This window comes from Drosophila subobscura, chromosome O (genome assembly GCF_008121235.1).
Source record: "Drosophila subobscura isolate 14011-0131.10 chromosome O, UCBerk_Dsub_1.0, whole genome shotgun sequence".
In the NCBI taxonomy this organism is placed as follows: domain Eukaryota; kingdom Metazoa; phylum Arthropoda; class Insecta; order Diptera; family Drosophilidae; genus Drosophila; species Drosophila subobscura.
In genome coordinates, this window is record NC_048533.1 from 20,677,911 (window position 1) to 20,694,442 (window position 16,532).

The window sequence follows — 16,532 nt, forward strand, 5'->3', positions numbered from 1 at the left end:
CCAAGCCGTTGACAACTTGACTAACTTTTAATGCAGCTCACTTAAAAGTTCGCGGCAACGTCGGCAGTCCCGCCGTCGTTTACTTTATTAAAGCATCTCCTTGATGCAATGTCAACTTCAAGCACAAAAATATTTCCAGTGCAAAAAGTGTAGCCTTAAAGGTGTTGGCTAACTATTTGCCTAATGGAGGTAGGAAATATTTATGGTATTTTATTTTCGCTCTCAGAGCAATTTTAACAGCATTAATGTGGAGCATATGCAAACATCAGGCAAAGGCAGAGTGAGAGCTAAAGGAGGGAAAGAGCAGGAAGCAGAGAGCGGAGTGGCGAGTGGCGAGTCGAGTCGAGTCTCGATTGCCGGGCACTTCGACACATGTAATAATTCAATTGTGTGAACATCTATTAAGGAAGATTGATGACCAGCGAGGCGAGGAAGCGAGAGAGGAGACAGAGAGAGTGTCTCGACTCGACTGCGTCTGGACTGTCGTTGACGACACAGAAAAAACGAGATGCACACACACATACAGTCATAAAATAAATAAATAACAGCAGAGAGAAGCAGAGGGAGAGTCGGAGTCAGAGAGAGTGACGCGGGCAGGACACGGGCCAAGCATCTATCATACGCGCCATGAGTCTGGAAGCTGCAACGCTTTTCCTTTTGATGACATCCGATCCAGGTGTGTGTGTGTGTGTGTGTGTGTGTGTGTGTGCATTGGTGTGTATTTCTGCTACTCATGTTCCAAGTTCCGCCACTGAGCTTTTCCTTTTCCTTTTTTTGTAATGCTGTACACCGCACAGAGTCGTCTCACACGTCAAATAAACGCTGCCAAATGGAAAATAATTCAAGATGGGGTCAGCCAGGGGGCAGCCACTGGGCTGCCATTGGTGCTTAAAGCGCCCACAGGGAACCATTGAGGCATGGCGCGGTGTGGAGTCCTGAAAAGCTGCAGCAATATTGACTTACTGCCCGGGCAGTGCTGCACCTTATTAAGTTGACATTCAGCAGCGACCAACAGCTTGATTCTATGGCCACTCTTAAAGCTGCAAAAAAAAGGCAAGTGGAGCGTTTTGGTTGCACTCTCTCCGCTTTATGACAATACGCTTGAGTGCCTGCAACACTGGCTTTAAAAAAGAAGAAAGAAAAGTAAAAAAAAGGAAAGTGTGCGATGGCTGGAAACATAGCTGACATTTATGCAGTTTGCCCGGCAGCCGCTCAAGCAGAGCAGAGCCACACACACAGCCACACACTCTTACAGCTGAGCTGTGTAAAGTGCACATATTTTTGCTGCTATGCTCCGCAGCAACAAAGCCAATACAAGGAACTAACGAGCTTAGAGCCAGACACCCCAGCAGCCAGGACACCATTCAAAGTCGAAGCTACAGCAGCGGGGCAGAGCTTGGAGTACTTGGCGTGAAAGCCTGGCGGGTACATCACATGCATGATTGACTGCGCAGTTGTGCAGCGAAACGACTGATGGTCGGCCAAGCCAATGCCAGACGGAGAGACTCCAAGCAGGTGGCAGCAGCCAGCCCATCGATTGTCATAAACTTCAGTCGCAAGTCGCAGTCGCAGACACATGTCCTGCAGTTTGGCTGCCACTTCATTTGTAAGTTTTGATCTGCAGACTGCAGATAATAACGACTCAAAGTCGAAGCACGCTGGAACCTAAATCAATTAGCGGAAGCCGACTTAATAATGTTGCCAGGTGGAAAGATGAGCAGACGATGGAGCGACGTCAGCAGCTTCTTTTTTAATAAAAATTGCATTAAAAACTGAAGTGCAGACGGAGGGTGCAGGGGCAGGGATAATACAGAGAGAAAAACTCTTGTGTTTCACGGCAGCTTAAGCTGCGAGTTAATTAAAAAGTTTAGTTCAGGGCTGCAGCAAGTTTATCGCTAAAGTTCGATCGCAAATTGGTAATTGAGTAGAGCTGGGAGAGAAAGAATATTAGCTGCGTGGAATGTGGCATAAACAAATAGTCACTGAAAATGCCTTAGCCCTGGTTGCACGCTCCTCATTTAGCTGGAGCTAACTTTTATTAATTAAATGTTTGTTCTAGTTATCAATTAAAAGCGACTGACGCCAGACAAAGGCAAAAGGAAAGGCAGCAAAAAAGAATGCCGAAGAGAGAGAATTTATCTGGGGAACAATAAAGGCAAAGCAATTAACAGGCGATCAAATTGAGTGAGTTGCCTGGTTGTTTGTCACTCGTCTCGGTTTTTATGTTCGCAGCGACCAAAACCAATGCGAAAACACGACGATAGCAAACAAGGAAAACCAATAAAATGAACTTGTCATAAAATTAACGCATTTATAAAGCAAACAATGCGGGATTAACAGCACAGCAGCACGAGGCAGTGCCACAGAGAGCCACTGGCAGTGTCATTCCACAGCGTATGACAACAATGAGGAGCAGCAGGCAGCAGCCTCGTGCCCTCGTGCCGCATGTTGAACTAAAGCCATTTATAGGCCATTCGTATTTACATGCTGCGGACGAGTTGCGTGAGAAATAACTGCCACTTCATTTGCACAGCGAACCCTATCCCTATCCCTACCCCTCACCCTCCCCCTTTTGGTGTCTCCTCTGGCAAACAGATAAGACAAATATCGAGCCGACACAACACACGGATCAGCATCATCGAATGTTTATGACAGACTGAACGTTTGGCTTGACTGGCGGGTCATTAAATTAAAATTTGCACACGACTCGACTTGACATTTGCTCTGGAGGAAAATATATATATTTGATGGGTACATCCAGGCGTATGCTTAATAAGTTAAGTGGCAGTTAAGTTGGTGCTAAGGCAGGCTTCAGGAAGAGTAGTTTAAGGCGGATTTTTTGGCTTGTGGTGATTTTAGTTGAAAGGTGGATTTTTGGCAACGAATTAAAATATTTTGTATGCATTTGTTAAATCATTTTCCTTGCATTTTAATGTATGAAAAAATATCGGGTATGTGTTGGGAATTATTTGCAAGCAAATTTCAAGCTTTAAAAGTTAATTAAATGTCCGAGCAGACCCATAATAATTAGCTTTAAATTTTCCAAATTTTTTGACAGCGCCCAAAGTAAAATTTATATTTAATGCCCTGAAGAGCTTTGAAATTATTCAACTAAAATCTAAATATTTGACATTTATTAAGCTAATAAATACTATTTTAATTGTATATTATTTAGAAGTTTTATCCATATTTTATACTGTTTTTTTTTAACCTATTTTTTGCTGCCAGAAAGAGTTTCTGAACTTCGTTGTGGGCCACCGAAAAAGTTCCCCTTTGCCCATTCAATATGCTCCACTCATTTATTGTTTGTAGTTATGAGCAAGTTATTGGCTGTACTTGTTGTTTGTGTTTTCTTACACACATATGTACTTGTGTAAGTGTGTGTACGTGTGTGTACGTGTGTGTGTGTGTACATGAGTGCATGACAGCTGGTGGCGGGCGCACACTTTGCGCCTTTTGCCCACAAATTACTGCAGTCAAATTGATCGATTGTGCCTGAAAGGGAGCGACAGAAACGGCAGAAGATGCCGAAGGGAGTGAGAGAGAGGTGCTAAAGGGGCAACGTAATGGGAACAGAGACAGACACAGCAGAGAGCGAGCGAGCGAGAGGCAGCGAGACTTTTATGATATAAGGCAAAAGGCACTGAACTGTGGTAAACGATTTGTTGTTGTTTTTGTCTTTCACATTGCATGCCACAAACACGCATACGCACACACTCCTGACACACTGCCAGCAGAGTGAAGGAGGAAGGAGGAAGGAGGCAGGACTCACACACAGATGAATTGAATTAAATTGGATTCGTTGAGTTTGTGTAAACAAAAATTTTAATGTCTTTTTGCTTTTGAAGTCATTCACTCAAACTCGTGTTGAGAGCGGCAGAGGGTGGCCCCAAAACTCCCAGCGAAGCTGTGGGGACACCAGACACAGGCAATGAGAAGACAAAGGCGGCAAAAAGGGGGGAGACAGATGGGTGGGAAGTCAGAGACGACCATGATGTTGATATGTCTGACATAAATTTCATCAACTGTCTAAGTTAATGACAGTAAATTTGTTTGAAAATTGCTTTAAAATGGCAGGGCAACCAAGCAGCGAGCAAAAACGAACAGAGAGTCTGTGTGTGGGAATGGAGACTGCCCTGCCACGTTGGTTAGTTGTTAAGGTAGGCACACAGGCAGACAGAGAGCTACGAGGTCGCTTGGGCGCCATGTCGCTCGCACGCTGCTCTGTGACAGCCATGCGCCAAAGATGCCAGCCCGAGCGCCCAAAAGAAATGACTGAATCCAACGAAATGTGTCATGATAACTCAAATAAAGAAATGGCGAGGAAGCCAGGCTGAAGCCCGGCCATGCTGTCGCTGGATCTACTCGCTGTCTCTGTCTCTGTTCGAGTCATTCAGCCAGCCGCGAAATGCAAAGTGCGCGCAAGGAAGTCACAGACACACACACACACACACATGGCCCCCACGTAGCTAAGAGAAAGCCAAAGAAATACGCAAAACAAACAGGAAGAAGCAAGGCTGGCATGAACTTATTACGCAAGGGGCGAATTTATGAAGTGAAACGAGTTAAATGCCAGGCCAAAAAAGCCAAAGCCAGGGCGTGGCACAACAACATTTTTAATCTGATGATGTCAACACAAATTGTGGCCCAAAAAGCACACAGAAAGAAAAAGGGAAAACACAGCGAGACAGCGAGAAAAATGCCACACCAGGGCGGCCCTTCAAGGACTACACAAAAATGCTGCACCAACAACTGCAAAAGGTTAGACGGGCATCTCGCGAGCTGCAACACAGCCAGAGAGAGGGAGAGGCAGAGACAGAGAGAGTCAGAGCAGCCACTGGCAGCGGCCTTGTGGTGTCACTTACAGCACATAAATTTGCGCGCTCGCGAGGTTTTTTATTATTTTTCATACTCTGCATTATACAACTGCAATTTGCAGCACGAAGGATACTTTCTTGGCTTGTTGAGAGTTGTCTCTGTGGCTTACAGCGGGACATTGTGTGATGCACTTGAGGAATATTTACCATAAAAAGGAAAAGATATTTCCAATTAAATATATCAATATATAGCCAGCTCGACTCTCGTTTTGAGTGCCTTTAATTAAGCGCAGATATGCAAACACAATTAAAACGAGCTTCGTGGGTTGCCTGTTCTAATGACTGCCACAAACACAAATGAAACCAGCCACACTGCCACTGGCATCTTCGCGCCCTCGAGCTGCGCTGGGGTGCAGGTCATGTGTGTGGCTTGTTTGTGTTGCCATATCTCGTTTAAATTATCGGCAAGTATATCAAATTTACGACACAGACACACACATGCAACATGCTCGCTGCATAACAATGTGGCAAAGGTGAGGGAGGGTGGGGCGCGGTCTTGCCCCAGGCGATCGGTTACCAAATGCAACACAACGATAACAATGACAGTGGCAAGAACAATGTTGTGGCGCAATTAAATTGCAGCGCAGAATATTCGCGTTTATTAAATTTTTAAATCAATGAAGAAATGTCGAGAAATGCCTCGGACACGGTCACGGTTATGGAAGGACAAAGGCAAAAGGAAAGCCATGAAGCAGCAGCAGCAGCAGCAGCAGAAAATGCCAAAGGAGAAGCTTCTGCTAGGGCTGCTGGGACGCAATTTAATGAAAGTATCACAATGATTGGTTTCCACTGGCGACTAAGCAGCGGCAAAAATGTCCAGCATAATGAATGGCATTGGCAAAGACACTGGGCGCCGTTGCCTCGGACCAGGACGAGGACCAGGACCAGCGTCCACGACCGTCTTCGTCCGAGTTGCATTAGTCGCCAACATGGAAATGCCATATATAAGCTCGGGCAGGAGCAGGAGCCCCGGCTGACAGGCAGCTTAAATCCTGCCGAAAGCGCAAGAAGAGAGGAAGAGCAGGAGCAGAAGGAGCGGCATCAGCAAGATGCATTGTTTGGCGTAGAATTTAATTTTAGTTTAACTTTGTAATTTATCGATGCCGTATGTCGTCGGCGAGCTCAAGCTGCCACTGCCACTGCCACTGCCAGTGCTCCTCTCTCTCTCTCAACAGCAACAAAAATAGACAAGGCTCCGCCGAAAAAGGGTCCTTTTTGCTGCTCCTATCAACGACTACCTTCATTAGTGTTTTGTTTGGCTTTGGCTAACCATGGGGGACAGCCGGGGAATCCCTTTTTTTTGTTGTTTTGGATGTGGGCTTGCGCTTTTTGAAGTTCCCAGCTGCACTGGTCCTCTCGCTGCGTCTTGCATTTGTCTTCATCGACAGCCAAGTTGTTAGCTCTTTCATTTTTCTTTTGGTCGCAAAAAGTTTTGCCAGTGCCAGTGCCACTCTGTTGCCATTCCCCCGCTGGCTGCCACTGGCTGATGGGTGGCTCTGGGCTGGGGTATCGCTGGCCAACTCGTTTGTCTTTTCAGCTCACTTTACGTATACGTAATGACAATTAGAATTGACAGACAGCGCTGCTGCTGCTGTTGCTGCTGCTGGACCCCCGAAAAAGTTGCTCCCAAGCAGCTGTTATTGTTGATTGCATCTAATCCCAAAGATTTTATACTTGCTGCACTTTTCGTTCCACTTTTAGTTTCAGTTTCAGCAGCCCACTCCATTAGCTCTTAATGAACAAGTTAGCAGCGCGAAAAGCAAAGCACAATTGGCTCATACACTGAGCAGGAATATACTTTCTTTCGTTTACTCAAAGCTGAAGGACTCTTCGGTAGTGTAGTTGGCAGAATAATAGTTTCACTTCGCTTGTTAGCAGCCGCATTACGTGCTTCTGGCTATTAATTTGTGGGGGGAAACAAACCAAAAAAAAGGGGAACTCCCACTCCCATCTGTGAGCTACTTTCGAGTGCTCTTCAGCCCGGCATTCATACGTATTTAGTAGCTGGCAGTGAGGCCAATTAATATGCTCACATTACAAATATGCGCTCAATTATGCATAATTACTCAAGCACGTGTGTGGCCACGCCCTGTCCATTATCCACGGAGAGTCTCTGGGAGTCTGTGGAGAGTGAAGTTTGGTAGCGCTTGATAGCTCTTGGTTAGCCGCCAGTCTGGCTGTCTCACTGTCACTGTCATGTACACGAAAATCCAATTTCGCGTGGGTTTCATTAGCAGCTTTCGCTCTTCGCTCTCTCCCTTGGCTCTCGCTCTTTGGCTTTGACTTCTCTGACTTCTGCTGCTGCTGTGTAGATGTCTCCTATGTGGCGGCTGGCTGAGTCAAGCAATTTTGCCGCACACACAAAAAAAGGGCCACCGAAACCGCAAAAAATAATTAAGCACTCGGCGAACATTTTTGGTCGCTCTGCGGCAGACCCAAAGGGCAGTTGCTCAACCTCGAAGAGCAGCTCCCAGTGCGACTAGCAGCACGTAGAATCCTCAGAAATCAATGGCTGTAGCAGCAGCGTTTATTGAAATATGTTTGTGGGCCTTTTTTTTGTTGGTTACAAAGTCTTACGCAGCAGGGGAACAACAGCCATGTGCCGCTTAACATTGTGCCAGTGGCGGCGCGGCATTTCCATTCCCATTTGCGACATGGTCTTTGCCATTGAGTTGTCTGCCCATCAGTCAGATAGTCATTCAGTCTAACAGTGCTGTGCCTCACTGTGCTTGTTGGTTGCAAAATCAAATGAAGTGAAATCGATGCGCCGCTGACTCTATTCATATGAGGCACAGGCAGAGGCAGAGCCACAAGCAGCCAGTCAACGAGTCAGTCATCCGACTAGCTATACAGCAAACCAGATACAGATACCAATGCCAAGTACATCAGAAACCCAGCAACGAACCAACCAGCTCCACCGGCGAGTATCCTGCTGCGGGCTAGCGCCATGCGGGCCGGGCCAGCTGTCAATTGTGTCTATGGAAATGCGCGACGTACATTTGAGTGGATTTTGCTAACTGATTTTGTTATACACTCTGACTACGGATGATGCTGCTGCTGATGCTGCCTCTGCTGATTGCGTTTGCCGCCTCTCGGCTGTCCAAAGTGTCCTCAGAGTGGAGCCCATCCAAAGCAATGCCAATTCCCCACCCAATTCCACCCTCTTTTAGGCTGACAATCGAATTGTGTTGACGTGGCTGGATTATTACTTCATAAGCAGCAGCGAAACAATAAAATAATCATACAAAAACCCAAACACCAAACCAGAACTCGTACCCAAAACCCAAGACCAAAGCGAATGTCAATTATCAGCGATTTCTTGTCAGAGTTCGTGGCTCTGCCCCAGCAATCCGACAAATCCATTAACCATTTCATTTGATTTTCGTATGCGAAATCTCAATTGGGGAATTTTGCCAATGGCATTGGCTGCGGCATTGGCATTCACTTCGCTCTGCTATTAGCAGCGGCTAAGCTAATTTGCTGCCAAAGACATGTCGGAATCGTGCAGACAATCCACTTGACAGAGACACACATACGTACACACACACACACACACGTACACACAATTGTCACAGCAGCAGCTGAAGGGTGTGGGCGTGGCCTGCTCGAGGATCAAATCAATCGGTTTGCTGGCGTCGGGGGGTTTGGCTTTGCGAATTTCGCCACAAAAATTTCATTAAATTCTCGGCAAATATCATTTTGATTTTCGGTTTTAATTAAATGCGAAACTAATTAGGTGCAAATATTTCATTTAATTTAATTTATCCAGACTCTAAATCAGTCATTAAACTTTTACTTGATACTTTGTGGTACCCTCCTTTGATATCCCTTTAGCCCATTAAGCACTTGCCTAAATTCACTTATAAATCTACTCAACCTCGTCGCATGTGTCATGCATTTATATCTCATTTCTTAAGCTCTCTGCTCCAGTGGGATGCGTTTGATGTGCGCCACAATGACGTAACGTAACGTAAGCGGAAGGGAAGGGCGCGCGTTGCAGGGTGCCAAGGCAGTTATTTCCGTTGGGGCTTACGGGTCGTACTTGTAAAGCACTAAATGTGTAGAAAATATTCGGAAATAGGTTCGTTCATAGAGAAGAGGTACATATACGCACCGCTGCAGCAGCCTGACTCCTGCGAAGACCGAAATTCGAAGCCTCCAAGGCTGATTGGAAGAGCAGAGAAGAGAAGCGGCTTCGACAGGCTGGAAGTTGCTGAATGAGCGACAGGGGCTTCGATAGGATGAGCGTGCCGTGGCCGGAACTTAAATGGATTTTACGGAATCCTCATTTAAATACGCAACGGGAGGCAAAGTACACTGCACAAAATGGGGGAACAACGGAGCGAAAATGCTCCAAATTTAGTTTAAAATTAAATTAATAATTATTTTAAAATATTTAAAGTGTCTAAAAACTATTACAAATGTTTGCTAGCTCTTTGGGTATAATATTTTTAGCTGCTTTAATCTTTTTTCCAGTCAAAATAGCCTCAATTTTTGGCAGTGTATTCATATGTATGGCATTTTGTGGTGTATGGCAGCGGGCGAGACTCCGGTTCAGTAATCACATGTGCCTGGCCGCAAAAACAACCCACATGCACACACAAGCACACACACACGCACACACACACACATCAGTGGGTGTGTGGGGGGTTTTGGCTGTGCGGAGGTCAGTGCTGGACTGGCTGGACTGCCGCTGGACCGGCATAAAAAGCTTGTTCTATGCAGTCGTTTAGCTTAACCGCAACATTATGTCGAATGCTGGAATCTTCAATCTGCTGATGCTCCTAAGCGTAGCTCCCCAACAACGAGTGGAGTGCAGGCAGGCTGGTGCTGTGGGGTAGCCCGGAGTTTATGTTTCGGGTCAAGCGTGAAGGCAAAGAGAGAGAGAGAGCGCCAGTAAATTCGCACTGAAATATGCAAGGTCCCTGCCTGCCTGGCTGCGTGTGTGTTTAATTTTGAAAGAAAAAGCAAACCAGAACCAGAACCGAACCCACCGCCGAATGCGTGCGTCTTTAACACCAATTTCCATTCAAATATTTATGCAAGTTTTGCACTTTTTTGAGTAGCAACTTAATTCAATTGCCGCTGCACTCAACACAAAAAAAAGGCAAGAAGTTTTGGGCGCAACGCCAGGAGACGCAGACACACACAGAGAGAGAGAGAGGGAGAGAGAGAGAGTGGGACACCCATTTGGAGTCACAGGCCCAGAGTCCATTAAGTTGCTTTAATTATTTAGCAGCCTTAAAAGCAGAGAAAGAGCCAGTAGGAAAATTCCTTTGCCGGTTTTTAATGCCCGAGACGAGGCTTTTGCATTTAATTATGAGCAATTTTGTCTCCACTCTGCGACTGTCGCTCACGCAAAAACTTTTGACCCCAGCCATAAAAGGCAACGAGATGCCTGACTATAAATAATACGAGCCCTAATACCGGGCGGAGTCTAGCAGGCATATAAATTGTGGAGAAAAAAAAAGAAATTCCGATGCCCGGCCGATTGCCTTTTGCCACCTGACAGTTGAAAAGTTTTTGGCCCAAGGAGCCGAGCGAGCGGAGCACATGCACAAAATCATATCCACGCACAACAAACACAAATCTTCCATATACACACACCCCCCCGCGCACATCCTTGCCATACTTATTGATGCTAGGATCCATGCTCTAGCTGTGTGCGTCAACGGCACAATTTCGTAATTTTTATGGCAAAAGTTCTCTAATCAAATTTAATGAATTGTGAAAAAGGCAACAAATATACGACAACTTTTTTGGGGAAAGTTTGTCCTTCTTGGTCTGATGCTAGCTGATATTTCTTATAAGTAGAACGTCACTCCACAATGTTGGTGGGGTCTTGTGTATGTGTGCTTGCCACATCGATTTGCTTTTGGCATTGTAAATTGGCGGATGTTACTTTTGTGGGGCCTGGGCATTATTAAATGCGCCAAAAATCGGTGGGGCCAGGCCGAGTCCAGAGTCCTCTGCGGCATTGAAGTCTAACAAATGTTCACAGGCAGCCCAACAAATTGTTGTACACATTTTAGGCTGAGAGTCCGCACTCAATGGCTCAATGGAGCCTGTTCCCTTTGTGTTTTTGAAGCACTTTTTCCCCCCTCCCTTCAATGTGTAACGGAAAACTGTGTTTAAGTCAATTTTTTCAAAAATTTTCTGTGTCTGCGGTGCAGATTTTTGGGCCTGCGTCAGGCTGCAGTTTGGTTGGTGAATTTTTGATTCTGTTAATTGAAATTTTCGCTTAAATGTCACCCTGTATGCGCCTTATGTCTGCGCTTGTAATAAGCCGCCATAAATTGTTGTATTTTATTAATGTTGGAGGGGTTGGGGCAGGCCTGGACCAGCCCATATGGAAGTATTAATCAAAACAGAGGCTGCAAAATTTTTGGCTATTTTTCATTATGCGTATGGCACACACACAGTGAGCGAAAGCAATTTACGCACACACACATATATTCCTGTGTGTCTGTGTGTGTGTGTGTGTTTGGGCATCATTATGATTACTCATACGCTGCGTTTGCAACAATCAGGCGGCACGTTATTAGCTGTGTCAGCCACGCCGCCCCCCCCGACAAAATAATGACAATGAGAATATGCCAAAAGTATTTGCCCCCAGCCCAAACCAGTCGCTCTCTACACGTGGATGTAGCAAGTATGTATGTAGATGTAGTATGTATGTATATTGCATGTATATTTAGTTTCCCCCAAAGCTCGACGTTGCCAGCTCTGATGATGTCTTAACTCCTCATTGCCGTCGGTTGTTAGCGTCTCAACTGAAACGTTGAGATTTATGTCTTGGCCTGATCTTTTGTGCCAGCAGCTAAGAAAATATTTTATGAAACGAACACAAAGGCAAACACACACACACACACACATGCATGTGTATATTTTGGGCACGTTAAGTGCTTGCTGCTGCGTCATCTGTTTAGTATTTGCAGCATAATTAGCTTTCAGAGTGCGTGAGTCGTCGAGTGTGGAGTGTCGAGTGTCACGTCGAGTGTTGAACAACGTCTCAAGTCCTCGTTGATTGTTTGCTGTTTTTCGGGCGGGTTTTGTGTGCGTCCTTAAAGCCTGTTAATTATGAGCTTTAAGCCTTTTGCATTTGCCATTTCGAATGTCAATAGTCACAAGTCACATTGAAAGCGAGGAACCACATCAAAGGGGCAACCTTTTGGGGTTCGTATTTATTTTTTATATTTCTGAAATATTTTCGCCAGTGAATTTCTAAGCCAATTAAAGATCGGCTGGCTGCTCACAAAAATCATTTCAAATGCCTGCGCCTCAAATTTTGTATTTTTTCCACAGTAGAGTTCATTGCACTGGTCAGTGGGGGGCGGCTGGTATCGGCGGCGTATGCGCAATATTATGCTGGCTGTGCAGCATTTTCTTTGCCACTTTCTGGCTGGCCCAAAACGCAGTCAGCTGAACTTTGACAGTGTGCGCTGGCTGTAATTTATGACTTGTTTTACAACACACACACACACACACATGAGTCACCCACACTGCCATCGATAGATGGCGCCACTCGCGAAAGACTTGAAATATTTATGGAGTTTTTCTTTTGGTTACAATTTCTCTCTTTTTTCCCCCTTTTTTTTCCATTTTTTTTTTCTGCTTTGGCCGGGTCTGTGATGTGGTTTTATCTTAGGGACAGGCCACGCCCCCCGTCGCAGTTCGCCCCACAATCTGCGCTGCGGTGGACCTGGGTCCTGGTCTCGCTTAGTCAACAGTTGACTTTGCCTTTGTTTATGACATGTCCCCTCATTCATTTTAATTAATTCTGGCTAGCATTTTTGCGCCCATGGCAATGACGTCGCAATGCAAACAATAAAAAACCAACGCACAAAGGACGACAAGGACTTCAGCTTGGACTTGGCTCGGACTCGGTCTGGGCTCTCGGCTCTCGGAATCCAACGCGTTGGCGCTTTGAAGCACTGAGGAAGCACTCAGCTTGCTTCTTATGTAAAAATCACGGAGGCGTTTATGCTGGCCAACTATTTTTATTTTCATTTTTATGCTCATTCCTGGCCCCAGGCATGGGGTCGCATTATTGACGTGGTTTATGGAGCCATTTATGACGATTCAACATTTTTATTTCAACCGCAGTGAGAGAGGGTGTGGTGGGGGCACTGGCATCAACTTCAATTTACTGCTGGCAAAAGCCGCCGCCGCCGCCGCCTGCTCGCTCCGGTGTGTGCGAGTGTAAATAAAAACAAAAGGCAGGAGCAAACTCGGCGCTGAACAATGCCAAAAACACAGTCCAAAGCGTAGTCGGGGAATGGCCATAGATAAAGCTTAGATGCGCAAAAGCGTATCGAGTTTCTATTATCTTCCTGGTGCTGGAGCAGCAGCAGCAGCAGCAACCGTCGCGACGTCTAGGAGTCGAAAAGTTTTTACGCAAAAAGAACTTAAAAAATAAAAATAAAAAAAATAAGGCAGCGGCCACAAAAAGCGCCAGGAGGAGCAGCAGCCAGAAGGCACTGCGAGAGAGAGCTGAAAGCAGAAGGAAGCAGCAGCAGCATCGGAATACTCACACAAGCGCATAATGAAGCGCGTCATTATCCTTAAGATACATAAACAATGCCAGGCAAGGAGCAGCAGCAGCAGCAACTGACTGGAATGGAATGGTATGAAATGAGAAGGTAGAGCGGAGCCATATCCATAGTCCTGGCTGAACTATAAGCCAAACAAACAAGCAGCAACAATAGGCCACGCGAAGGGGTAGCCAAGTGAGTGGAAAATACGGCAGGAGCCGTATTGTTTCCTCATGCTTTTGCAGCGCTTAATTACCAGGCACAAGAGCAACGACTAGCAGATAGTTCTTTGAACTGAAGAAAAGCTTAATAGCTGTGGCATATGAGTGACTGAGTTGGGGAAAAGGCTGAGTGAAGGAGTGAGGCAGTGCGGGAGTGCCGCAGCTTAAACACAAAAAAACTCCATTGAATATTCATGCAAGTGGCAAAAGCAATTTACAGGTATCCCTCCCTCCCCCCGCATTGATTATGGAATTTTGCAATTAGCTTATATAAATATTATTTCACCAATTCAGACACAAACACTGCAGCCTTTTTATTGTTGCTGGATTCAGTGAAAATAATAAAATTAATCGAAAAAAGTGCATAGAATAATATGCAGCAGGGGGGATAGAAATATTTTTTAGCACATCTCGAACTCGTTTTAGTCAGAAGTTTATTTTCTCAGAGTAATGGACCCGGGCGGGCGGACCTCCCATTTGTGTTGCTTGTATCGGAAGAGCATTTATTGGTTTTTGCATTTTAATTAAAATTTGATAGCCAACGGCGGTCGGCTACACACAAATATTCGTAGAAAAGGAATGTAATACGAGGATTTACAGATCATATCTGCAGCATGAACTTTGACCAGCTGTGAGGGTCGGTCCTGCCCTGCCTGTTGCCTATATTTTGCAGGATTTTCAAGCCACATATGTGCGCAGCGCTCGTCTTGCCAATAAAAGTTTATTAAGCCAACAAATGCAGCGTCAGAGCAGATGTACTCGCTGATGGTTTGATGGAGAGGCAGAGGGAGAGGGACTGTACCTGTGGCCCAATCAAATTACGCTGCTGGATCGCTGAGCCACGAAAATTTCATTTGCGTTAAGCTTGCTAAATTGTTTTGCTTATTATGTAGCTGCTGCAGCAAGGCGCACATGGCGTATGAGTAATGTTTATATGAAAATTATGCAAAATGCACATTAAAAAACAACAAAAAAAAGGGGCATGGCAAAGCTTGCGCTGTAAAAATGTGAGCCAAAAGCTTCTTAAGGATTAAAAGCGTCAGCAATTTTGTGGTACACGAAAAAAACGAAAAGGGGAAACAAAGCAAAGGCCAACAGCCACAAAAATATTTAATAAATTTTACAAGTAAATAAGCAACAGCCAGGGAGCAACAGCCAGGGAGCCAGGGAGCCAGCAAAAGTTGTAAAAACTGCAAAAAGCGCAGGATTTTTGTTGTCCTTCCTGGATAGTCCGCTGGGATTCTGCTGCTAAGGACCAGCGCAGGCGGGAGGTGGGTGGGCTGGGCGCGCAAAAGCCAACGCCACATGTTAATGATAGTTTGCCAAAGCCGCAGCTGCAACAAATCTGTTGCCACAGCGTGGAAGTAAGCAAAAGCAAGCTAAAGGGTTGCCTGCCACACAGTTTGGTGTGTGTGTTGGGGCAGGTGGCACTGGGGACCAGCCTTAGTTGACTGACATGTAAATAAAAGTAAAGTGCGTGGTGGCACACGGCACACGGCACACGGCACATTTGGCTTTAATGCTGCATAATCGCCAAACAATTTCATTTCTCACACTACGCAGGGCCATCGACGCTGTCATTGTCGTTGGCTGTGGCTGTGGTGCTGCCTGATTTTCCTGCGAGTGTCAACAGTTTTGCAAGCTGCACGCAGCAACATAAACACACAAGGAAGAACCTTCCTCAGGTCTCTTGGCTGGGCTGGTTGTTTCGGGTCACTTAAGTTTTATGTGGCGAAACGCGTTACCAAATTGCGTTCAAATTGCGCACGCAGCTAACAGTTTTTCATTACGGCACATGAAAGCGTTTGCCAGCCAACACGTGCCACACACTCGCGCAGCAGACAAGCAACATCAGCCAGAAGGCAACAGGCACCAGGCGTAGCTTTTGTCCAGTGTTTAGTGCTTCACTCTGCCAACCCACACACACGTCTGTCATGCTGCCTGTGTCCTTGCTGTTGCCATGGCACTTAGAATGGCAGACACCAAATCTATGGCCCGGGACTTTCGCTTACTTACTGGCGCCACTGCTGCTGGACAAGTTCATTTTTCAACTGCCTAAGCGGCCGCACAGCCAATGCGAATTCTGATTTAAATATACACAACAAAAAAACCCTGACAGAATGGAGATTGATTGGCGCCCAAAGTTTCAGTTGGCAAAACTTTTGTGCTCATCATGCGTGCCAGTTTCCGGCGACATTTTAATTGAAAAATACTTAGCAAAACTCTGCCCCACTCGCGCACTTTGGCACTTGTTGTCGCTGCTCAAGAGAGAGTGTCAAATGGCAAACACTTGGCGCGCGCGTCTCAGTTCTGCTCGCTCTCGTCAACGCCGTTGAAGTGCACTCAAGACAAGACCATTGCTGGCTGCTGCCTGCTGCCTGCAAGGTGTGAAATGCACACGTACATGTGCCATGGCAACGCCAACGCCGGCAAACACCCGGCACTAGTCAATAAACCCCAGCTCGATTTTAATTGCTGGCTTAAGTTGCCCGCTCTTCCTGTGCTTCAGCCGGTGGTGTCCTTTTGCTGTGCCACTAACCTAAAACTCGCAGAAGACTGAGAGTGGGGAGTGGGCCAAGCCAGGCCTCTGCTCTTCGGCTCTCTCTCTCTCTCTCTTCAGTTTTCACTCTCTCTCTCTCTCTCTTAGCTCTTGCCCAGCCGACGATAGTGTTTTTAATTTGGTCAGGATTAGGTTGGGGCTCCGCTCGGGGGTTTCGTGTTTAATTTCAAGAACAGCAAACAAGCACAAAAAAAAAGGAGAAAGGAAGTGCAGAAGCGAGAGTGTCAGCACCACGCATCATGTCACGTTCCGTGTGGCACGTCGCACTCTTTCTTATTACGCACTCGTAAAAGGAAACGGCTGACTGGCTGGCTGTCCAACTTGTTCTGGATTATATGCC